Here is a 26225-nt window from a genome sequence, read left to right on the forward strand (position 1 = left end):
CTCCACTCCCCTCACAAGGAAGTTGTAGAATGCGATGAAGTCTCCCCTCAGCCTTCAAGTTGCTGTCAGCCACGACCCCCAGATCCCTCTCTGCAGGGCTGCACTCCAGCGTCTCGTCGCCCAGTCTGTATGTACGGCCAGGGTTGCCTCGTCCCAGGTGCAGGACCCGGCACTTGCTTTTGTTAAATATGATGCGGTTGGTGATCGCCCAGCTCTCCAACCTGTCCAGATCTCTCTGCAAGGCCTTTCCACCCTCAGCCGAGTCTACAGCTCCTCCAAGTTTGGTGTTGTCGGCAAATTTGATAAAAACACCTTCTAGTCGTACATCCAAATTGTTTATAAAAACATTGAAAAGGACTGGCTCTAAAATGGAGCCTTGAGGGACCCCACTAGAGACCTTCCGCCAGCCTGATGTGGCCCCATTTATCACAACCCTTTGAGCCCTGCCCGTCAGCCAATTGCTCACCCATTGTATGATGATTTTGTTAAGCTGTATGCTGGACAGTTTGTCCAATAGGATCTTATGGGAAACCGCGTCAAAAGCCTTGCTGAAGTCCAAAAAGATCACATCAGCTGGTTTCCCTTGGTCAACTAGACGGGTGATCTTATCATAAAAGGAAATCAAATTTGTTAGGCAGGACCTACCCCTCACGAACCCATGCTGGCTGGGACCAATGACTGCCTTTTCCCCCAGGTGCGCTTCAGTAACTTCAAGGATCATCTTCTCCACAATTTTACCAGGCACTGATGTGAGACTGACAGGCCTGTAATTGCCAGGGTCTTCTTTCATGCCCTTCTTGAAAATTGGCACAACATTTGCCATCTTCCAGTCTACTGGGACCTCTCCAGATTCCCAAGACTGTTGAAAAATAATTGAGAGAGGTCCCGTGATGACGTCAGCCAACTCTTTAAGTACCCTGGGACCAATCCCATCCAGAACCATGAGCTTGTATGGATCCAGGTGGAGCAGAAAATCCTGCACATGTTTATATGGTATTGGGTGCAGATGCATTGCAAGTTCATGATTGTAGTGTGGACCAGGTCATGTTCAACGCTAAAGTGAAGTTTGTTTACCCAGGCAAAAGTCAGTTTAGCATAGACCTATTTCCTTACAGTGAAGTTAACAGCTGAGTATTTATTTATTCCTCGTTTATGACCGTCGAAGAAACAAAACTAGCACCTGTTCAAGTGTAATACTGCATGTAAGCTCTGCTTCATTATTTTCTTCAAAATATCCCCCAGCAGAGCTGGTTGCAGAGCTGCATGCCAGAGGAGGAGAGCCATTCTTCCCAGCCCTATTTCTTCACCATTGTCTGCTTAAATCCTGGGCCTATAGGCCTAGGTGTTAGGGGCCACGTCTGCTCTGTTTCCTTCTCCATCAGGAGTACTGAAAGGACAGAAGGTGGAAGCTTGACTTTGCACCTGCAACACACTTGCTCTAATTACATTTTTACAGAAATCAGAAACTAGTTGTGCTGAAATTGTAGAGATCATAAACACTGTGTTCTATATTGTGCCATCAGTTTTTAAGCAGATGGCTCAGTTTAATCAGCAGATGTCCTGGTAGCATGATCTATTCCAGTGTTTGACTACAAATAAACTGACTAGGTTGACCAGCCCTTAAGGAATTCATGAAAATTTCTCATGTTCTGAATAGTTTTCAACAGGAATATTTATATGTTACCAGTTTTCATGTATATATATTACTGCCTCCACTCATGATCTCAGTCTTATGTATTAGCTTTCCTCTCCCAGAATGAAGTGCCATCATCTCTGCAAAGCTTTGCTCTAAAATTTAGGAGTGAAAATTATGCTATGAATTTTTTATGATTATATCATATTTGGTGTAAAGCACAAACGCCTGAGATATGTAGGGTTCAGTGGAATGCATTTGTTGGTTATATTCAGACCTGATAAAAAATATTTGTGATGTGAGCTAGAAAAGCTTTTAGATTTGCTCAGAAATGTGTTTTACTAATTCCATGCTCAATGGTAGATAAGAACACAGGAAAAGAACCTGTCAAGTCTGTATGTTTATTTTACTTTTACTTTGGTGAGAAAATGCAGTTCTTTGTGACACTGTTAACAGATGAATGTTTTCCTTTTATGCCTCAGCTAAGTAAGAGCTTTTAAAAAATCATTAAAAAAAAAAAAATGTCACTGCTAGTAACCAGAAGCTAAGTGTACAAACAGAACGGGAAACAGAACTTCAGAATAAAGTCTGTGGAATTCTACTGAACACCAGTTTTATACCAAATAAAGGTCTGACCAGACATCTTAAAATTTTTCCTGGTGCCAGAAATAGCATTACCAGAAGAAACTGTTTAGTTCAACAAGGTTAGGATAAGTGATGTTTGTATTTTTTCTAGTAATGTTTTATTTCATGCTCAGAGATAAAATGCTGTGGAATCTCCACTGTTGACTTTTTCTTCCAATCTGTTTCAGTAGTCCATCAACTGTTATCTCTGAATTGCTCTGCAAGAAAATGATCAACTAAACACTGTTATCCTTCTTATATGTTGGCTGTCTGAACACTTTGTCACTTGTTCTCCAAATCCTTTTGTAATTTTTTCCTCTAGTGAATTTATTGGGATCTTTAGTGAGTATTTCAAACTCAGAAAGAAGTGCAGACCTCATTCCAGACTGGGAATGCCTGATTATGTCTTCAGATAGACAAACGCCCATGACACCTGCTTATAGAACTGTTCCATTGAAGCATAAAGCATAGATTATCCATTTTCACACAGAAACCATATTCTGAAAATTTTAGAAAGACAGTTGTCCTGAATCAAACATATGTTAATTTATAAAGAATATGTAGTTTATATGTAAATTTGATATATAACTGAACATGCAACTTCATAAAAAAAAAAAAGTATCAAATTTAAATATGTTGTATACAACCCAATTGCTCTCATCTTTCTCGAGTCACTTGTCCTCTGAGGTAATTCAGATTTCAAATGTAATTACAGCTATGTGAAAAAGGAGCAAACTATAAAGATTGTAGTATGATGGCTTTCAGCTGATATCATTATTTATCCCTCTTCCTGAAACAACTGATCAAAACAAAGTGATGATGGATTTTTTCCAAAGGGAGTTTAGGAAAAACAGGGTTGGAGATTTTTTTCTAAAGCATACAGAGACATTACAGTAACATTTACATTTACTTTAGCATCAACATAAATATTCTCAGGTATTTTAGGAGTTATTTTATGCAATTATTCTAAAGTTAGGGAATCAATTGTACCTTGATTTTTTGGAGCAAATATTTGATTTTGCCAACTTTACTTCATTGTGGCTTTTTAGAGTTTGATCTACTCTGAAAAATTTCAAGTTAGCCTCCAATTTAACAATTATGACTTTCAAATGTCTTCATTACAGAGCATATATAAGTCGCTGTTAAATAGTGTAAAATGCAGGTATTTTAGTGAATCTGTATTTTTGCTGCCACAACTTTCTCCAGCTACTGCATTACCTATCTTAACATATACTTATGATAATCAAATGATGAAATACAGTCATGCACAATAGCGTGAGGCAGTCCTTTAAAAAGCCCTTGTGGCTCTCATTTCCCTACAAAGGTTATAAACTTTAAGGCTGATCCCATTCCCATTGTGTACATGCATTCATTCTTATACTGCTGCTTATAATAACACCATGAACCAGAAACGATGCTTTAGAAAAAAAAAAAAAAAAAAAAAAAGTGACTTCCAGTACACCTGTGTTCTTTGTCTATATTTGCTAAATACTGTATGAAACATGAAGTTCTTCTATTGGTGCCCTTTTTATGACATATCTGGGGAACTATTCATATGTTTAAAATTAAGCACATTCTTAAGTTTGTCAATGAACGGATGCTTATATCTGTGAAAGATTTTGCTTGCAGAGGAACCAGAGCCTGGGGACTAGAAAATGGGAATCACTACGATGTAGAAACCATTAATTTCAATACAACGTTATATGTTATTGCAGTTTGTGGATCTCTCATCCCCAGAGAAACCTGAAAACAGAATTGAGCTAATAGATATAATGGCCACACCTGCAGATGTGGTACAGGTTTACAAGCATCCAATACAAAGCCTATAAATTTCCCTCTTGAAAATTAATACCAGCTATAATACAGTACATGTGCAAAAATTTCTGCAGGCTGAATAGCACCCAAAAGTCCAGATGGTTTACTTCAACCAAACTTGAAAAAAATAAAATTAAATTAAAAATCTAAATGGGCAAAGAAGACCAACACACTATTTGCACAGAGATTGTTATAACTGACAAACACAGAACAAAACCATCCTCATTAACACTTTATGCTCTACTTTTATGCTTTGCAGCAGAAGCATCCATGCTGATTCTTGATAGACAGAGCAAACTGCATGATGTCTTCTGATGCATCAAACCCATTACTGTGCTCAGTTGATCATAAATCAATGTGCACATACCCCAAAATATGTCCACTCCTGTAATCTTCTCCATTCCTTGGAGAATAGCTGCCATAATAATAATTATAATAATATTTTATTTATTTACTATTTATTAATTTATTAAAATTATTTATAAAGTTACAGGTGTTTATTAATAAATTATTATTTATAACAATACACGAGAATGACAGCTTCAGTTCACTAATTCTACTTCAACTAAATTCTAAATCGTTTCTGATTCTAAATTATTTGTTCACATTTCTCTCCTTGCTTCTATTTCTTTGGAAACTGCAGGTGGATATTTTACAACAGCATTTAAACCACATCACCCAAATGACTCCAATTGCCCTCACATTTGGTCACCCATCAAAGCCAGGAACAGCTGAGACTATGGATGCTCCATACAAAATACAAGCCTATTACTGTAGACTTATTTTTCTCAGTTCATTCTTTTAATGGATCACACATACCTTATACATTGAGAAGGCTTAGATTTCAGGCTGAAAGATCTCTGTAACTTGCTAAAGACAGCACACCACTACCCATATGGATCAATTGCCCCCCCCCTCCCTTTTTTTTTTTCAGTAATCTTCTCAACACAGATGCATCATTGACAGACATCTGTTTTCAGTGACTATTACAACATATTTCAAGAAAATTCATGTTATACTTGGAGCTGGAAATTTGTTTCTATCAGCTTTTGAAAGATGATGATGACAACGCCGCAAAAAAGATGGACTCACATTAAAAACTTAACTCATCTATAATAAGGGTCACTTGAAAAATACAAGGTCTCCTCCCAAGTACAGAGAGCTTTTCTGCATTGTTTCCAGCTAATTGTTCAGAAAGAATTTAAGGTTGTGAAATCCAGATTTTTGTCTGCTGTTTCCCTGAATTGCTCTGGTTAACTCCATGGTATTCTTTCAGCCTGTCTGTGCAATCAAGTCTCCTAGTCTCCAACTTTGCAGAGACTGTTGTTGAAGTAAAGTAATAGCTAGTAGGCAACTATCTAACTACAGTAGTACCAGAGATGACTACCTCTGATCTGACTTGTTCTCTAGTACTTGACTGCAGCTTAGTGATGACACTGTTCTTATTTCATAATTACACTAGGAATCAGTAGAACTCTGGTTTAGAGAAGGGTGCCAGGAGGACAGCTTACAGATGTCAGTGCCAGGTCACACAGCAGTGAACTGCTGCAGAAGGCACTATGCTGATGGACTGTCTGCACAGCACAAGACCAGCCAAACACATGAAGGTACATTAATATTGCAAACCACCTCATTTGAATGAAACTGGAGAAAGAGAAGGTGTCATCAGGAAACAATTCCTAGCTACCAGGCATCATTCACTTGCATACCAATCCTTCCTTGCCCCTCCTAATCTCATCCTACTCAATGAAGACATGACAGCTATACTCAGAGCTTTAAACAAACAGCTGTACATTAGCTTTTACAGCATCATGCTTATGCAGGTAGAGTGCTGCTGGATTCATACTTGTCCAAGTACCTCTACAAGGAACCATACTGCTGCTTCCTGTGGGCACAGGGTTGCGCACAGCACTACAGTACACCATGTGGACATGTACTAAAGCAATGTTACAGGCAGAAAACTAGGTGCCTATGAATTAATAGGCACTTAACAAATGAGGCACAGTATATATGCAAAGGAAGGCACGAGTGTGGGCATGGGGATAACTCCCTGACACAACTAGCTGCCACCACACAAATCTTGTCTTTTCCTCAAGCAGGAGCAAGAGATCATCTGTCTGAGCTGGGTACAAAGTCAAGGTGGACAGCATGTGTTCCAGGCAAGCGACTATTTGTCTATTAAAGATATCCCTGTGAGAGAGGCATTTGAGGAAAACAATACAGGGAGTACGATGACAGCATAAAATAACCTCCAAAACAGTGAAAGCTAAATAAAGCATTTTTACAATTAATGGTCAGTGACAACAATCCACACTACTAACTCATTATCAAAGACAATTCTACATATGTAATTATATTCTGATCTCCCTCTTATTTATTTAGAGATGTCCTGTGAAATAGGGAGATTGCTGCTAAGACAATGAGAAGGTAAGTGACTTACCCAAGGTCACGTAGGACGCTTGCAGCCAAGCCAGAAGTGGAACTTTGGCATCTCATACTTTCAAACCAGGAGGTGTTTGCTCTAAGCCTTCTGTCATATTGCTCTTACACAAGCCTAAGCTGACATTGTACCAGGACCTGAATGAAACAAAAAGGCTTATGTAAAGCTTGCCAACAAAACTGATCCAGCCATTTTTTGTTTACAAAGTTTAAAATAAATCTTCCATTTGTTAACCTTCTTTGAGCTGAATTATGCCTTCTACCAAAAATAGAAAATCAGATTCAATAACCACTGCCATTCCAACTGGATTAATTTTAGCCAAAATTGCAATTAACATGTAATAGAGTCATGTAAAATAAGGTGCACCCACTTTTTGATGCTATTGATGCTACAAATTCAGATGAGGTGAACCACACTAACAACAATAAAAAGTCCTCACAGTTTGTTTTCTGCATGGACATCTGTAAAGTGCAATTAATAAAACAAAAATATGTTTTTAATTACTCTTCAATTAATATTTTCTTTTTCTTTGTTTTTTTTTTTTTTTTTTTAGTCTCAGCTACTATCATGTGACTTTAGATTCATGCTGGAGATCAACATTTTGGAAAAAAAAACTGTTTTTCCTAACAAACATTATATTTTGCAGTTTTAAACATCAAGATTAAAAAAATTTGGAAAGGTAATGCAGAAAAATGTCTTCTTATGTCCCTGACTCATCTAAACAAGCCTTAGTACAGGTTTCAGCCACTCCAGCAGTACTCCCTTTCCTTCATTTCTGTATCAAGAACTACTTCTGTTGTCCTTATACCTATGTTTGTTTACTCTGAGTCCTTGTGCTTTTATAAAATTCATAATTATATATGCATGAAGCTTCAATTCCCTTCGCAATCAGCATTTTGACAATGCACCAATTTGGAAGTGAAGCAAACAGACACCAAAAATGCCCATTGTGATCTTACCAGCGGAGCCCTGCACCTGCCTCCTCTGTTGGACCTACACTGCTGTTTGCATTACAGTGCTGCTTGTATTACAAGGTTGAAATGATCCTTATTTAAGGTCAGACTCTCTCTCTCTCTTTTTTTTTTTTTTTTTGGTAGAGTATTGGGTTTTTTGCCTCTTCCTTAATTAGTAAAAAATAAATAAACCAGGATCCTTGTAACTGACTTGCAGTTTATTTTCCAAAGCTGTTGTACCAATGCAAATGAAAAGGCAATGAACAGAGGCATAGAAATTAATATCTAGGGGCAGGGGGAGGTGGGAATGTCTAATCTTACGTCCATCCCTACGGTGGCAGGGAGGGGTACAGAGAGGACACGAAAAGCCCACCTGTTAAACACGTGGCTCAGGGGCTGGTGCCAACACAGAAATCTTGGGTTTTTCGACCATGGGGCACTTTACTCGACACCCGGCCTGATGGCCACAGACGTGTCCCTATCTTTTAGGGGAAAACGGATCCTGGGCCAGGAGCTGGCAGGGCTCATTGAGAGGGCTTTAAACTAGGTAAGAAGGGGAATGGGGCTGAAGCAAGGATTGTTGGAGCTGTGCCAGGGGGAACAATAGCAAGGCCGGGGGATAAGGCAGTGGCCCAGCTGAAGTGCATCTACACCAATGCACGCAGCATGGGTAACAAACAGGAGTAGCTGGAAGCCATCGTGCAGCAGGCAGGCTATGACTTGGTTGCCATCATGGAGACGTGGTGGGACCATTCTCATGACTGGAGTGCTGCAATGACTGGCTATAAACTCTTCAGAAGGGACAGGCAGCACAGAAGGGGTGGTGGAGTGGCTCTCTATATTAGAGAGTCTTTCGATGTTGTAGAACTCGAGGCTGGGCATGACAAAGTCGAGTCCCTTTGGGTTAGGATCGGCAGGGCCAACAAGGCTAGCGTCCTGGTCGGGGTCTGTTACAGACCGCCGAACCAGGATGAGGAGACGGATGAGGAGTTCTACAGGCAGCTGGCAGAAGTTGCGAAATCGTCAGCGCTGGTTCTCGTGGGGGACTTCAACTTCCCTGACATATCCTGGAAGCACAACACAGCCCAGAGAAAGCAGTCTAGGAGGTTTCTGGAGAGCGTGGAAGATAGCTTCCTGACACAGCTGGTTAGTGAGCCTACCAGGGGTGGTGCCCCGCTAGACCTTCTCTTCACAAACAGAGAAGGACTGGTGGAGGATGTGATTGTCGGGAGCTGTCTTGGGCAGAGTGACCACGAAATGGTGGAGTTCACTATTCTTGACGAGGCCAGGAAGGGAACCAGTAAAACCACTGTACTGGACTTTCGGAGAGCTGACTTTGTGCTGCTGAGGACACTGGTTGGTAGAGTCCCTTGGGAGGCGGTTCTGAAGGGCAGAGGAGTCCAGGAAGGCTGGGCGCTCTTCAAGAGGGAAATCTTAATGGCGCAGGAACGGTCTGTCCCCACGTGCCCAAAGACAAGCCGGCGGGGAAGAAGACCAGCCTGGCTGAACAGAGAATTGTGGCTTGAGCTTAGAAGAAAAAAGAGGGTTTATAATCTTTGGAAAAGTGGGCAGGCCACTAGGGAGGACTATAAGGATATCGCGAGGCTATGCAGGGACAAAATTAGAAAAGCCAAAGCTCATCTGGAGCTCAATCTGGCTACTGCCGTTAAAGATAACAAAAAACGTTTCTATAAATACATCAACACAAAAAGGAGGACTAAGGAGAATCTCCATCCTTTACTGGATGCGGGGGGAACTTAGTTACAAGAGATGAGGAAAAGGTGGAGGTGCTTAATGCCTTCTTCGCCTCAGTCTTCAGCGGCAATACTGGTTGTTCTCTGGATACCCAGTACCCTGAATTGGTGGAAGGGGATGGGGAGAGAGATGTGGCCCTCACTGTCCATGAAGAAATGGTTGGTGACCTGGTACGGCACTTGGATGTGCACAAGTCGATGGGGCCGGATGGGATCCACCCAAGGGTACTGAGAGAACTGGCAGAGGTGCTGGCCAAGCTGCTTACCATCATTTATCAACAGTCCTGGCTATCGGGGGAGGTCCCAGTTGACTGGCGGCTAGCAAATGTGACGCCCATCTACAAGAAGGGCCGGAGGACTGACCTGGGAAAATACAGGCCTGTCAGTTTGACCTCAGTGCCAGGGAAGCTCATGGAGCAGATTATCTCGAGAGTCATCACGCAGCACTTGCAGGGAAAGCAGGCGATCAGGCCCAGTCAGCATGGGTTTATGAAGGGCAGGTCCTGCTTGACGAACCTGATCTCCTTCTATGACAAAGTGACGTGCTGGGTGGATGAGGGAAAGGCTGTGGATGTGGTCTACCTTGACTTCAGTAAGGCTTTTGACACCGTTTCCCACAGCATTCTCCTCAAGAAACTGGCTGCTCTTGGCTTGGACTGGCGCACGCTTCGTTGGGTTAGAAACTGGCTGGATAGTCGGGCCCAAAGAGTCGTAGTAAATGGAGTCAAATCCAGTTGGAGGCCGGTCACTAGTGGCGTTCCCCAGGGCTCGGTGCTGGGGCCGGTCCTCTTCAATATCTTCATTGATGATCTGGATGAGGGCATTGAGTGCACCCTCAGTAAGTTTGCAGATGACACCCAGTTAGGTACGTCTGTCGATCTGCTCGAGGGTAGGAAGGCTCTGCAGGAGGATCTGGAGAGGCTGGACCGATGGGCTGAGGTCAACTGCATGAAGTTTAACAAGGCCAAGTGCCGGGTCCTGCACCTGGGGTGCAATAACCCCAAGCAGAGCTACAGGCTGGGAGATGAGTGGTTGGAGAGATGCCAGGCAGAGAAGGACCTGGGAGTGATGGTTGACAGTTGGCTGAATATGAGCCAGCAGTGTGCTCAGGTGGCCAAGAAGGCCAACAGCATCCTGGCCTGTATAAGAAACAGTGTGGCCAGCAGGGCTAGGGAGGTGATCGTCCCCCTGTACTCGGCTCTGGTGAGGCCGCACCTCGAGTACTGTGTTCAGTTTTGGGCCCCTCGCTACAAGGAGGACATCTAGGTGCTTGAGCGGGTCCAAAGAAGGGCAACGAAGCTGGTGAGGGGCCTGGAGAACAAGTCCTACGAGGAGCGGCTGAAGGAGCTGGGATTGTTCAGCCTGGAGAAAAGGAGGCTCAGGGGTGACCTTATCGCTCTCTACAGGTACCTGAAGGGAGGCTGTAGCGAGGTGGGGGTTGGTCTGTTCTCCCACGTGCCTGGTGACAGGACGAGGGGGAATGGGCTAAAGTTGCACCAGGGGAGTTTTAGGTTGGATGTTAGGAAGAACTTCTTTACCAAAAGGGTTGTTAGACATTGGAACGGGCTGCCCAGGGAAGTGGTGGAGTCACCATCCCTGGAGGTCTTTAAAAGACGTTTAGATGTAGAGCTTAGGGATATGGTTTAGTGGGGATTGTTAGTGTTAGGTCAGAGGTTGGACTTGATGATCTTGAGGTCTCTTCCAACCTAGAAAATTCTGTGATTCTGTGATTCTGTGAATCTGGCTTCCTTGCCAGACCTGGCATGACACAAATATGTTGTTTTCAGTCAGGCAAAATGCTGAGCCTCTAGGTAAGTATTCATATTTATTTTGGGTAAAAAGTTCGTTTCTAGTCAGGCCAAGAATCTGGTGAATAATGTAATAATTAAGGTAGTAAATAAAGAGAAATAAGAGCAACCTTTCCTGACATAAAAATACGGTTTTCCACCAGTAATCAGTTTGATCTGAAACAATAAGCTTAAAGAATCGCAACACTAACTATCAAGTTTGTCAGAGAGGTTACAAATTACAGTCCTTCATGGGACTTAGAAAACTGGAGCATGTTTCAGAAGTGCCAGATCTACAGCAGGTTTATGTTTAAGATAAATATTTAAGAGTTAATTTTAAACATTTCAATAATGAAAAAAGCTGGAAAGAAAACTCTTTTTAAGAAGCAGTTTTGGAACAAACATATTACTTTGGGGGATTTTTTTGGCTAATAAAATGATAGACATAATACAAAAATATAGGCACAGATGATGAATAAAGATTAGCATTTAAAATAATAGTAATAATAATTAATAATAATAATAATAAATTATTGGCATTTTAGACACCAGGTTTGGTAGAATCTTATTGGTAGAAGTTTCAGTTCACTCTTGTGCTAAAATAATCCTGGAATCAAGTACAGGGCAAATAAACACTGAAAGACACATTTAGCATTTCTCATCAAATAACTGAAAACAGATGCAGCAACAACTGTAGAAAATTAAATAAAAATGCCATCACTTTGCTTAGACTAAACTGTAATTTTGATTTTACAAACACACACACAATTCCATTTTCACATTAATTATCTTGTTCTAGTACAAACATAGAACAAAACATCAAACACCACAACTACCACAGTTCCAAAGGAGTTTTTCAAGTTTCAGTCATATCTTGACACAACTATCCAAAATGCAAACTTGTCAAAATGCACAAATCCAGGGTTTCCTCTGCCTCTTCTGAACAGTCTCACAGACACTTTTTAATCACTCCATTACAATCCATTAGTCTTGCTCTAAAATGCAAGGCAATTATTAATAATTACTGTTGTTGCTGTTGCTTTGTTGAATAAACACTCCTTTCATTTGGGTGGTATGTAATGCCAACATGTACTACGATGCTTCCTTCCATTTATACTTACAGTTCTGTTACTTCACTGATTTGAACCTGTTGGGATCCTACATTTCAAATTAGACAGTTTCTAGATAGGGCTACTTTTCCCTTACTTGTGACCGCTATTAATTTTGGATGGAAAATTATTAAATTAAAAATTAATTAAAGAATAATTTTAACTTCCTTAAATGATACACTGATACCTCTTATTTACCAAAATCTTGAGAGGAACCCTTTGCATTGAAATGTTTAAATACCAATTATTTTGCTCAGAAAAATCTTCATGAAACTTGTATGAAAACCGCCTCTGTTGAAACAAGTCATAATGGGCACCATTTACCTCTAACAATCATTTTCACTCCATCCTAACTCTGTTACCATTTTCAATTCACCTCAGTAGCTTTTATGGTCAAGTTTTTGTTTGGTTGGTTGGTTTTGTTTGCTTGTGTTTGTTTGTTTGTTTTTCAATTTTTTTTTTTCAGTAACAGCAAACTACTTACAAAATAATAAATGTTGAAAAGCTGAGTTATTTAATTTTGCCAATTTTTAGATCCAAATTTATTTGCATTCTTCTAATTTAATATTTTATATTTTTTTAATGCCTCAACACTGCAGTGAAAATGGTGAAAGAAGCTGCAAGGAGCACGCAATCCAGCCCAGCTGACTCACCAGCACCTCTGTGCACAGAGCCTTGGACAAGGATTTGCCACCAAACTGCACAAAGCTCTGAATAAATGTGCAACATTTGGAATACAACAGACCTTGTGCATTTTCAGACCAACAGTCCACAAAGAGCTTCACCCCTTCATTCAAGGATTTTTTCCTTGAGGAAGCATTTACACTACCTCTAGGGAGATTTTCTTATCTGGTTATTAACACTTCCAACATTAAAGGATTAAACATTTCTTCACCCAGGGCTCCCTTGGAACATGAGAGCATTATGTTTGCTGCTTACTCTTTGTTTGTAATGACAATTAGATATGTATTGTTGCCTCATCAGTAATTATACAGTCAAATATACTATCCAGAAGAGATGTAGTTCAATCACACAATGTCATATCAAACATTAAAATTATACATTAGTTTTCAGAAATGTGCAACATTTTCCCAGCATGAATGAAGACTCCTGCTCACATTTTTCAGACCAATTTTTATGAGCCCTTCAATGACTGAGGTGTACAGAAATACAGTCTTTAAGAAAGGTGATGCAAAGATCCTCTCTGAGCAGGAATTACCACATCACCTTTCTGAGTATTTATTTCAGTTGCCAGAGGAATGGCTGTTTGAGCATTTAAGCTAAGAAAACACAACATAGTACACACCGTAACATGTTGATGGACTTACGATATCAAAGAGAATCTGTCTGGATCAGAATAATTTAAGATGTAGTATTCCAATCTGGGTACATTTTCATATATAGCTAAAAAAACATTTCTCTTTATATGGATTTAATGCCTTACCTATTTCCAAAAAAGACACAGAAGTGAAATAAGAAGGTAGAGATGCCATAAACCAGACTGCTTAGGCTCAGTCCTGAATAGGGAAACACAACACTCATGAAAGCCAGATAAAGCCAAGCCGCCAAGACCGTACGTCTGTCAGCCAAGCGGTTACGCATCTTCTGCCTAAGGTGATGAATCCATAACCTCGAAGCATAGCATAGTGTAACCATATTGTATTTTAACGCAACGAAATCTTTGAACTTAGGCTGAACCCTGGTCAGGAGCTTTCTACTGAGAAAAGAAACTACATTTGCATCGATTCTCCTAGCAGCTCTTCTCTTCAGAGCACTAGATTGCGCGTTCTTGACAGTACGCCTAGAGAGCTGACATTTTTTCTTGCCCGGTATTTACATAAACAGTACAAGCTGTACATTTCCAAGACTGCAGGTGATTTCATAATGATCTTGCTTTCAAAATGAAAATTTTAAAGGTAAATTCATGTCAATAATTCTGTATCTGCTGCTCTACCAAAATATTTTCTACTGAAATATGACAAGCTTAAGTGCTTTCCCCTATTTTCTCTAATGTCAGGTAAACAATGTTGACAATTTTCCTATGTGAAACCAGATCAGCCCTAGACTGATATTTACAGCAGTGTCTGAAATGGAAGCAACATAATTCACTGCTTTTAACTGTAATTAAATTCACAGGAAAACCTTTAATTGAAATAACCAATTATAATTTGATTTCTATTTGTACGTTTCAGTCATTTGTCCAAAGAAAGTTCACTACTTTTTGGGTGATAAAATTTAGTATTCCTTTTTGCTGCACTGAAGCATTCCTAACATATGTATTTATTTTAGCAGTTATATATGACTACTTTATGTTTATTTAGTTTTATTCTTACTATTATTATGTTGGAAAATACATTTTAATTCTTTGTTTTATTACGTTGCAAAGTACATATGAAGCTCACACATCAATACTAGATGATAATTTTTAAAAAGTTGATACATATCAACCACGATAGTGTGGGAATTGGAAACTGCTTAAAATAAGAGAAGAATTTTGAAATTTTATTCGTTACATAAAATCATCTTAAATATATCTGTTTCTTAAGAAAAATGAAGTAATAAATTGCATTGGCATTTTATTTATTTATAAAATAAATCTTTTTATGCATTAAATGATTTAAAAGTATAATTTCCATTCTTCCATGACTTGAGAAACAGCACATCTGATCTTCTCACATCTAGTTCCTAAACATAAAATGGAAGAGCAAACAATCCTACCGTTTTTTAATGTTCTCCCAAGCAGTTTTTAAATTTTCAATGAACTAAATCTGAATTACCAACAAAACAAAACAAAATTAAAACAAACAAAAACAACTACAAAAAATAAAATGAAAACTTACACACAAACAGGGAGGGTGGTATCTCCATCAACAGCTAGTTTAATGCTTCAACAAACTGACTGCAAGAAAACTTTAACAGAATGTATAACGCTGCTTTATTATTGTTAAGGCAAATGGTTATAATAGTTTAAAGCAGTCTTTATATAGTTTATGATAGCTTCACATTTTTTAGATACATATACACAACTAAAAAAAAAATCTAAATATGTATTTAGAAGTTGATGAAAGTGAAAACTGATTTCATTTTCATCTATCCTTCAACAAAACATATAAAATTCAACTGCATTATTCTTAAGTCTGGAGGAGAAATCCTAAAGAAATGCATGAAGAACTGTAACAAACTAATTTGTTGTGAATTGTATGCATTCTCAGAAATTAAATGCATGAAGCACATTCATTAATATCTTGCATTTATATAGATAGCTTTTCATCCTGAAGAATCCTGAAGCACTTTGCATGTACACATGAAATATATCTTCACAAAGCTCAACCAAAGTAGTTCCATGCATCAGCTCAAAGAAATCCTCTGAAAATTAGCCACTCATCTAGCTTCTCTTTTCTGCAAAATAACTATTAGCTACTTCTCCAGCAATTCTGGCATGCAAAATTCTAAAACTCTCTTCTACTAGTAGCACAGGAAATTAAAAGCATCTCACAAATTACTCCAGTCCCTGCTATAATTTAAAAGTCCCTCTGGGGCCACCTGACATACTCTTCTTTGATCTCCCCTTCCCCTTGTAAACCACATAGCCCTTACCCTCCAAATTGAAAACATACAGCTTTTTTATCTCTATTCTCTGCCATGGGAGCTTATCCAGTCATGCCATGCCTCCTGGCATCTTCAAGCTTTATGCTGCTCCTATCCCACAATGAACTGACAAAACTGGTCACTGATAATAGTATCTCTTTGTTAAGTGATTTTCATTCATTTGGTCATTGTCTGAAATTCTGGTTTGAAAAGTTATAAGGGATTCATGGGGATCCGTGCTACTTAGCTCTTTACCTTGCATGTATGTGCTGCTTTGAGAATTCAATGAGAGTCAGCAAAATGTGGAGTTCCTAATCTATGGCATTCTCTGGTAAACAAATGAGTTCTTCTTACGCAACAACCCATTACACAGCACAAATACAGTGACTGTCTCACTGTTTTTTCTTTTGTCTATCAAATCCAGAAGCTTGTCTCCTGCAGTGGCCAAACACCTCGTAATACATCAAACACTTCAGACTTTTACACAGTAAGTGAAATTTCCTTTCTGATCTATGCAGCAGCAAAGTCTGCTTAGAGTTGTCTTAATATTTCTAGTAACAGTGTGGCTTTCAGTCAGGATATTTTCAACTCATCATAACCTAGGTATAAAATTAAACTCAGTAGTGTTTTGTTGTTTTGCAGTAAAGGAAAGGGGGTAAGGCAGCAAGATGCATCTCTCTTCTTGCATTACAAGTCAAGCAACAAGCACATCTGAAGCCCTTATGCATCACTAGGTGCATGCTTTGCTGTAGTTACTCATGTATTTCATCTTCCCTACAGTCGGCAAAAAAACTGTATGCCTCCAGGGGAAGAGAAAAAAAAAAAAAGAGGAAAAAAATCCAGTGTTCTTTATGTTCCTCTGCAAAGTACTTAATGATATTAGGCACTTACAAAGTAAAGATTCAAGTTTTCAAAAGAATTCTAGCTGAGCTGTGACAAAATCAACCAAACAGGAAAACTACTCATTAAGCTTTTTGTAGTTCTACCTAATATCCAGCATAATCCTACATCTCCCTGAAACCCTCTGGGCTCAGTACTAATGGAACAGTCTTAGATATCTGTTTTGAGTCCAGCAGTGATGAACCAAATGTTATTTTGTTTTTTTTGTATTTGACTTTGCATCTCAGGTCAGTGATTTAACATCAGTCAGACTCAAGAGAGTAACTGGTAGTGACATAATTTGGAAAATATACCCTGCAGCACAATGGAAAATGATGTAGTTAAATAAAAACAAGCAGTGTGCTGGGTAATTGGGAGCTGAACTTATTTTGTTACAAATTGAATGAGTCCACAGATCTTGTTAAATGCAGCTTCCGAACGTAACGAACAAATAGAAAGGCATCATCGCTATCCACAATGGGCTACATGCTAATTTCTCATCTTAAGGTAAGCTGTCACCATCAAAAGTCTAGTAAAGAAGCTTCAAATGTTGTTTCCCACCTTGACCAGAAGCTGAGAAACCCCCTCATAAATAGCTGAACCTATGGGCAACATTATGAGGGCCGGCTTGCTCCTGGCCTTAAAGGGCTGTTTGAGCAGTTGAAGCTTGTTCAGCCACTGGGAAAAACCTGGCCTGCCCCTTTCTTTTTGGTACAGCTCTATGCATGAGAGATCAGGGGGGTGGTGCTGAGATGGGCTAAGATGGGCTTTTCTGGCATTAAGGAGCTAGAATACACTTCCATGCCCAGGACATTCTATGCTGGTCTGTTCAACTCTGACTTCAAGGAAATCATTCCAGATGTACCACTCCACAAACCAGTGCTATATTTCAAACCAATCCTAGTTCAGATAGGTTTTTACAATATCAAAATAACTGGCGTTACAGCTTCTTTATTTTATTACACTAATAACATGTTAATTTATATCTCTGGTATGAATTTTCACTTTGAAAACTATTGCTAATTTCAAACTGGAGCAGGTAACTTACAAAAAAAACCTCTCACATAGAGGAAGTTGATAAAGCTCCCTATATTTCATAGCAAGGTGCAATTGAGTCTCAATGAAATGAAAAAATAATACAAAATAATATAAAAGAACTCCAAAATTAGGTGACATGTTATTTATCTCCAGGGTAGAAGTCATACGATCAAAGAATTTTTGTGAAGTTATGATAAAGTAACATCAAGAAGCTAACAATCCAACTCAATCAAAACTATTAGCAAAACCATGACAGTTCTGTGCCATGGAATACTCTAGAAATAAAGACCTACCTACTCACAAAAACTAGCAACAGTTAACTGATATTGCAGTGCAATATTGTGACCATCAGGAACAGGCTTTCTGTATGATGCTGAAGTTTTAATTTACAAAATTAATTTATCTTCAGAGCCCTTTGACTTATGTCTCAACAATATCTCTTTCTTCCCTTGGTGCGCTCCTACTTCCCAGTGACTTCTGTTTTGACCTGAGCATGTTTTTGCAAACTTCTTGTGTAGTTTACCCGGCTAGCTGCCATCCTTCAATATTCCACTCCCTTGTATCAAAGACAGCCCAAAATAACTTGTGTTGGATCCTTCTAGAAACTGTTCTAATAGCTGTGTTCTTGTAAAAAGATTTTTTCTTTCACATTAAAAGAAACCATGTGAGGCATTGGCTGTAATTAAAGCTTGGTCCTATTTACACCTACTTATTTCAGCCAACCAAATTTCATGCAGTTTTGTACTGATACTTTATAGATGACATCTCAGAGAACAAAAAGCTACTATAGTTACACCACTAGTGCTGAAAGCACTTAAAAGCTGGAACTTAGCTTCAACATGTAACACTGTATTTTACTTACATTTTTGAAAATACACTAACAGAAATAGCAAATTAATCACCCATCCTTCCCCTTTTAGAGCAAATTCAAACATGGTATACGCAGGTTGCTAGAGCTGTTTTTACCAGCTGTGGTGAGAATGTCTTTATCCCACTTCATTCAAAAGCAAAAATCCCCAGGTAGACAGAAACAAATCTAGTTATTTCCTAATACTGATGGGTCTGAGAATTCACAGTTACCATTTGTCAGCATATGTACTCCAGTCATTTAAAAATCATATAAAATACCCTAAGAAGATTATTGTTCTTCATAATTAACACTGATGTTGTAAGCACCTGAAACTAATAAATGGACTCATAAATGGCTTCAAATCTTTATTTCTGAAAGTGTATTACTAAGTGACATTTTACTAAGTGGCTAAGTACAAAGTTACTCTGTGGAATGATGCATGGGACAAGGATGCTCTTTGTCCCTTGATGTCATTGTTATAATGTTTTGTTTGGATTTCCTAGAGCTTCCTGCGGTAGCCTGGCAGAGTGGCATCCCATGACAGCTACCCCTGTGCTATCAGCTCCAATGACAGGTGGAATTGAACTGTAGCTGTTGAGAAGTTAGCTTAATTTCCTATTGTTACTGGGTTTAGAAGGATACCAGCTTGAAAAAAGGTGAATTGCAAAGCACAGAATAAGGCTTCACATATAGCAAGAGATGATGAAGAGAAAACAGAAAGGTACCACCTGAAATCCACTGGCAGATATAAAACAGAAACATTAAACTTCTTGATCAGCAGTTTTCTTTGCTAACAAAAAAGAGCACGAGAACCTCCTAAATTCCTTCTTACTGCTTTTTAATGTTTCTCAGCGTTACATTATTCGCCTCGGTGAAGGTGTACTTTAGAGAATGACAATGTTTACAGCTAGATGAATGGTGGCAAAACTGAACAAAAACAATCTGGTGAGTCAAAGTTATTTTTGATTCTTTGTTTCCTTGCCCTGCAAATATTTATGTCTGTGTGAACAATATCTAATTATCTGAAACTGACAGCAACGGGCACAAGCTTGAGGTGTATACCAGCATTCATTCCTTGAGGAAAGTAAACTTGTTTTTTGGTCCAGCAGCTGACTTCTGCACAACCCCCCTAAAACTTATGTAAGCCTGTCAGCTTTCTTCTTTTCAGAGGGAAAAATGTTTTGAATTCACCACAGTGTGTGGAAAGCATAGAGAATTGATCAGAGTGTCCCTGCTCTTTGTTAGGCACACTTGGCCAGTCTGCGCCCAAGCGAATTGCCATGGAAACACAGTGCTAGGAGCAACAACCAGCAACAACACGGGGTGACTGTCATTTAGGTACAGGCCGGAGGCTTTTACTCGCCTGGAACATTGCTGAGCAATTCTGAATAACAAATTACTTAAAATGAGCAAATTTGCAAATAGTAGAAGTGAGAAAAAGAACTTGGGGATCTTTTCAAATAATCATTTTCTCAGCCTCCTTCCATCTTGATACATTTGTAAACTCCTTTCTCTCATTTTCCCTGCTGTGGAGTGCAGAAACTTTCCATATCTGACACCTGGTATGTAAATCAAGAGTGTGCAGGATGTTGTACAGCTTCCAAAAAACTGGAAATGCAGTTAGTTGTGAAACTATAACATCTAGGTGAGAAAATCATTCTTGCAGAAAATGACATAGTAACTCTGATCTTTTTATGAAAAGAACAGATCTGCCAGAGTGCTGATATGCCAGACAGCAGGACAAATTCTATTGTGATTTACGCACCTTGTAAACCAAATATAACTCAGACAATATAACTCATAACTTGTGACAAGCCATGATGGCAGCTTGGAAGATTATTTTCACAGTTGCTATTCAAGGAGAGAAACTGTATGTTTGATCTTAATGAAGATCTCCAGAAATCAGACTGGTCCTAATGGAAACAAAAATAACATCAAAGCAAAAAAGGGGAAAATCAAAGATCTGCTTCACAGCTTTACCATGGACTATCTCCAAACAGGGCATAGATGTACAGGGGTGACACAGACACTAACAGCATCAGGTTAGCAGGAGATAACAAACCAGTACATGAGGGTGCCTGAATGCAGATTCCAGGACAGCAAAGCATCGTTCCCTAGAGAAATGTAATACTCTGCACACCTGTTCACTCACAGTGCAGACCGTGAAATGACTGTGGGCCCTGCAGGGGTCAGTTTGGCACAGAATTTTTCAGAGGGATAATAATTGCAGTCATGGGCACTGTGTAACACAACAGACTCAATATGACAGGGTTTAAGAATTGGATTAAAATAAAGTAATGCCCAAACAAAGTATGTCAATAACAGGCTGAAACTATTTCTTTTGTAAAGGCTTTCCCTTAATTTTTGCACTTTTAGTCCTTTCAAAACATGCCACACTTTGTTTTAAACAAAGAACACATTAAAACTCTTCCCATTAGTCTAGGAGCAGAGCATCAATACAGAAGAAACACCTCACGCTAGAGCTGACTGTGATACATCAGGATATTCACAAGTCACTCAGCACTCAAAACCAGGAATCTTTCTGACTTGCTCACTTGCTCCCTCTCTGGAGAACAGTAATTTCTCCGTGTGTGGAATTACCATGTTTGACTTGGCAGTGCGGTGGAAGCATCACATGGCTTACAATGAAGGCCCAGAGTGCAGTTTCTATTATTGGTAGCTGGTTATGTCATCAGAGCATTCTCACATGTCAAGAGCAGGTGTCCCCACTGCTGCATTACAAATAAAATCATTCTCAGTAAGGATTTGGATTTAAAATGAAAGCAGCAAGCAACCAACCACTGCACCTCTAAATAACGGCATGTAGGCAAAAAAAAAAAAAAAAAAAAAAGAAAATAGGTAATTTGAGATCATACTTAGGAAAAGCAGGTGAAAGGTACGATTTAAGGACAGAACATTTAGCTGTTAGCAGAACAATTTGTAATTAATGCCATATAATTAGATCACAAGCAGTTAAAGACACTCTTCAGAAATTGGATCAAAGAAAATAGTCTTCAAAAACAAAATAATGTATAATTAGGTTAAGCATGTGTATTTGGAGAAATTAAAAACTTAACAGAACTTTTCCTCAGATTTTAAGCCTACGACAATTAAAGGTTTCCACAACTTGGGAATCTCCTGTTACTATTTCCATTCTTCTGGGCATTTCTTGGTTAAAGTAACTGAAGATTTAATACAGAATGAGGAACAAGTTCCCTAACTGATTTATTTATTTATTTATTTCATATTAAAGGCAAAGGCAACCAAGTTGGTCTAGAAATCCCAGTTCTCAGTGGTTTCCAGTTCCATTCTATATTCCACTAACTTAAGCTTGATCAGTAGTAATGAGAATCTATCTGCAATTTTTCCTTACAGCCTTACAGTTGGTTCCTTGGGGCCAGGAGGGAATTTTTGGACAAGCTATGGGAGAATGATATCTCACCTGAGAAGTGTGGCACTCACTGGGGATGTGGGAAATAGCCTGGAAAAAAGGAAAACAATAAATAAAAAAAAAAAACTTACATTTCCCAGATCTTATATCTTTAATTGTATACCCCTCAGTGCCTTGAAACTCACTTCTCCCAGCTTTGCTTTTACCTTCCAAAGGTCTTAATTTAATGTCAGTGGAAAGGGAAGAACTCTCAAAATCATCACTGTTCTTTTGTAAAATTACATTAAAGCTTCTTGGCCAAACCCCTAAGAATGTAGTTTCTCTCACTTTTATTTGTTGCTCAGTTCAGTGAGCTTGCAGTGAATCTTGGGATACTTCTATACAGAGCAGAATCAAGAATCATGAAACTTTCTATTCTGTAAAATAAAGTTCGCACACACATACATAAATCAGTTTCAATGGCTTAGAGGTACCTGCTAATTCTAAACACAGCTGAGCAAAACGGACCACACTTGAGCATTCTGCAGTTATTTTTCCTTCTTCAGAGTGAGCCAGGCTGCACTCCGAATGCCCACATGCAGCTTTAGATAATGCAGTGCAAGAGGAGCAGTTACTCTCTCACACATGCAGCTGATACCATTCAGTAGCATTCACCACATCTACACAAGCCAAACATCAGAAACAAGACAACGAGATGGTGCAATGCTGACTGCCAAGTTGCTACCGAATCCCTAGGGGCTGATTGTCCATCACCTCTAATGGGGCGCTGCATGCTGTGTGCTTATTTGCATAGTAATTGCGTGGCACGTCCCCGGCCACCAGCCTTCTAACTGGAGGGAGGAGAAAGCAACCCCGCTGACCAGAAAAGTAGCTGTTGGAAGGAGAAGGGAGAGGAAGGGGATGTGAGTGAGGAAACTGAGAGGGGACCTTGAAGAGAGAAAAAAGGATTATTTGAGTTCCTTCAGTATCAAATTTAAAGTAATGCAAAAGCTGGCTGAATTCCAGATCCCTGAAAATCAAATTCAGTTCCTGAAACACAAGAGCAGATGGTTGACTGATGTGAATAAGTGCAACTTCAGCTGAGGTTTTGGCAGATCTTCTTTCTGAGATTGAACTGAGAGTCTGTGAATGTTCAATGAACGTGGATTTTTAAGATGTATTCCTAAGGTACTGTGGTGACAAATAGGTATCCTTCTTATCTTCTCCTCATCTCTTACCACAATAAATTCTCACTTCATTTTTCATGCCAGAAAATTACTCATTAACATAACCAAACCCCAAATTTGGCAGACTCTGAGGGGTTTCCGCTGAATTCTTCCTGCCAGCTTCTTTCTGTGACTTAGCACAAGAAGTGATGTAGAAGGTAAAGCACAGGGGTTTCTGATAATTACCTGCATCAAAGAAATACAGTTGATTTGAACTAACAATAAGATATGATCTGCATTAACTGCCCTGTAATTAGACATCTTCTCAGTGCATTATTACCAGAGAGATCCTCCTTTTGTGTCTCAGCTGTAGGTCTAACCTTGGCTGGGAATACCGATTTCTTGCAGAAAGGAAGGATTTCAGGCTCACACATTCATTTGGTCCTTGGACAGTGCTCTGAGAATGCAAATTATGCTACTGTTTGAGTGAATGACATCTGTGCCACTGGTAGAAATGCACATGTAACTGAGCAGATATCACTGACTTCTGTCAGGTCAGCAGTGATTCTTTAGGAACAAGTAGCACACAAATCCTGAACTAAGAAACAAACCATCATGTCTTACATAGTCCAGGCCCTGGGACCTCAGAGAAGGCTAACAGCTTGGACAAGAACATGATGATGGATGGCAGCTACTATCAGCCTCTACGCCCTGTTAGTTCCCCCCAGCACGTCTGATCATTCCCTATAAGGCAAATCACTGCACAACCTGGTCTTCTGGATATCATAGAGATTACTTCTCCCCCTTCATGTTTGAAGACAGAAAATGCAGGGAGTGGAAAATGCGCAAATTATGTTTTGCACAACAGATGAAGGGAAATAAGGGAGCAAAGCTGCTCTGAGTTTCTAGAGATTTGTCTGTCACTTCTCTTCATCACATCTAGTCAAAATGTATTCCCTGAAGTGAAGAACATGTAGGGAATACAGCAAATCAGTGCAGGTTTCTCAAAGAAATGATGATGCTTCCAGGTAACTGAATTACAACTCTGGCTTTAACTCAAGGTGTAGTTCACAATAAGCAGAACAGAGGGTTCACACCATGCCCTACATGTCTGAAAAGCCATGACTGAAGCTGAGCAAAATAATTGCTTTGATTTTTCTGGTAGGATATAGAAACTCTTGGGAAAATTTTGCTGGAAACAGTAGCATATAGATTTTTATGTATTTATTTATTTGGTAAGGCAACTAGCCTTGGTTCTAGCACTTTAACATAAGTATAGAAAACTCACTTTAAAAATTTAGTGCAGTGAGGTGCATTGAAAACTGGCTGAAGAGCCAGGCCCAGACAGTGATCACCAGGGGCAAAAAGTCTAGTTGGCGGCCAGTAGCTAGTAGTTTATCCCGTCAATACTGGGTCTGATCCTGCTCAATATCTTCATTAACCATCTGAATGATGCGGTAGTGTGCACCCTTAGCAAGTTTTCAGGTAACACAAAATTGGAAAGAGGGGCTCAGAGGCCAGAGGGTCACTCTGCCATCCAGAGGGACCTCAACAGGCTGGAGAGTGGGGTGGACAGGAGCATCGTGAAGCTCAAGAAAGGAACACGAAGTCCTGCACCTGGGGAGGAACAACGCCAGGTACCAGTACGCATTGTGGGCTCCCCACTGGAAAGCAGCTTGGCAGAAAGGACTGGGGGGTCTCGGTGGACAAACTGAACATGAGCCAATGGTGTGCCCTTGCTGCTAAAGCGGTTCACAGCATTGTTGGCTGCGTTAGGCAAGGCATTGTCAGAAGTCAAGAGAGGTGATCCTTCCTTCCCCTCTCCTCAGCTCTGGGGAGGCCACAGCTGGAGCACTGCACCCAGCACTGGGCTCCCTGCCCAGTACAAGAGAGGCAAGGACATACTGGGGAATATGGCCCCCAGCAAAGGGCTGCAAAGCTGCTATAGGGGCTGAAGCATCCCTGCTGTTAGGGGTGGCTGAGAGAGCTGGGGCTCTTCTGCCTAGTGACGAGAAGGTTCGGGGGGATCTTCTCAGTCTATCAGAACACCTGAAGGGAGGGTGGAAACACGATGGAGCCTGGCTCTTTTTGGTGGTGCCCAGTGACAGGACAAGAGGGAATGGGCACAACCTGACATGCAGGAGGTGCTGTCTGAACATCAGGAAACAATTTTTCCAACATGTGACTGAGCCCTCAAAGAGGCTGCCCAGAGAGGCAGTGGGGTCCTCATCCTTGGAGACAAGTGGCCCTACTTCTGGGGTAGGCCTGCTCCTGCACGCAAGTTGGACAGACAAGATGACCACCAGAGGTCCCTTCCAGACTCAGTCATCCTGTGATTCTGTGAATACACAAGCTTTCTCCTCTGGGAGCTGCAGAGATTCATAGGGTTATCCTGTCATCTCTTGTCACCTGAAAACCCATCACAGGGCTTTGGCATGGGAAGCTGCTCTTGTAGTGCAATTTAATAATTGTTCCACTTCACTAGCAAGTCTCTGTTTTTCAGAAAACCTTGAAGCATTTCTATTTCAGGGTGCATGTGCACAGTGAGAGTGCAGAGAATGAAAGTGTTTCCCTAGAACAGGTAGAATTGCTAAAACACCTATGCATTCCTAAAACACGTAACAGAATAAAAAGCATCACTAAATGATAATTTTCATCGAGACAAAGGGAAAAGCTATAATAGGAATCTGTTTCTATGCTCTGGTTTGCTGCGAAGTAGTCTGAATAGTTTCTAGGGAGCTCTGCAGTTTATTTATTTGCTTGTTTGTTTTTTAAATCTCAGCAAAGGTAATAAGATCTACCAAACATCCCCACCAGAGCTTTCACGTGCACCAACAGGAATTTTTAAGTGAACCTCCACCTCTCTGTCTTTTTAATGTTTTATTTCATATTCCATTTTCAGGGACTTATTAAAACAACAAATGTTCAAAGAAAAGAGCAAAGGCAAATTCACATTGATTTGGATGCTTTTCAGAAGTGTGGATTCAAAGACTACATACTTTGAGCTTTCAGTGCTCCACAATTAACATCATGTAAGCTGCCATTATCCAAGAATAGGCTAGGAAACCCTCTGTTCTGCAGACATAAAATCTATTTGAATTGAATCAGTTTTTGCCACCAAAAATAAAATAAAATAAAAAATACTAAAAAACAACTTCTAATCATAGAATAAGTAGAATAAGCAAATCTATACAAATTATTTCTACATCTTCATTTCTA

The 26225-nt window shown here is 39.8% G+C and overlaps 1 long non-coding RNA gene across 2 annotated transcripts in view; it reads right to left on the minus strand.

The window, feature by feature from the left end:
* The window catches only part of LOC118169262, a 409250-nt gene that overhangs the window by 129914 nt on the left and 253111 nt on the right, over positions 1–26225 (minus strand). For both annotated transcript variants that reach the window (XR_004751988.1, XR_004751987.1), the window contains exon 4: positions 6513–6649. This is a non-coding gene — a long non-coding RNA (uncharacterized LOC118169262). The remainder of the gene's footprint in view (positions 1–6512; positions 6650–26225) is intronic.

This window comes from Oxyura jamaicensis, chromosome 6 (genome assembly GCF_011077185.1).
Source record: "Oxyura jamaicensis isolate SHBP4307 breed ruddy duck chromosome 6, BPBGC_Ojam_1.0, whole genome shotgun sequence".
NCBI lineage: Eukaryota > Metazoa > Chordata > Aves > Anseriformes > Anatidae > Oxyura > Oxyura jamaicensis.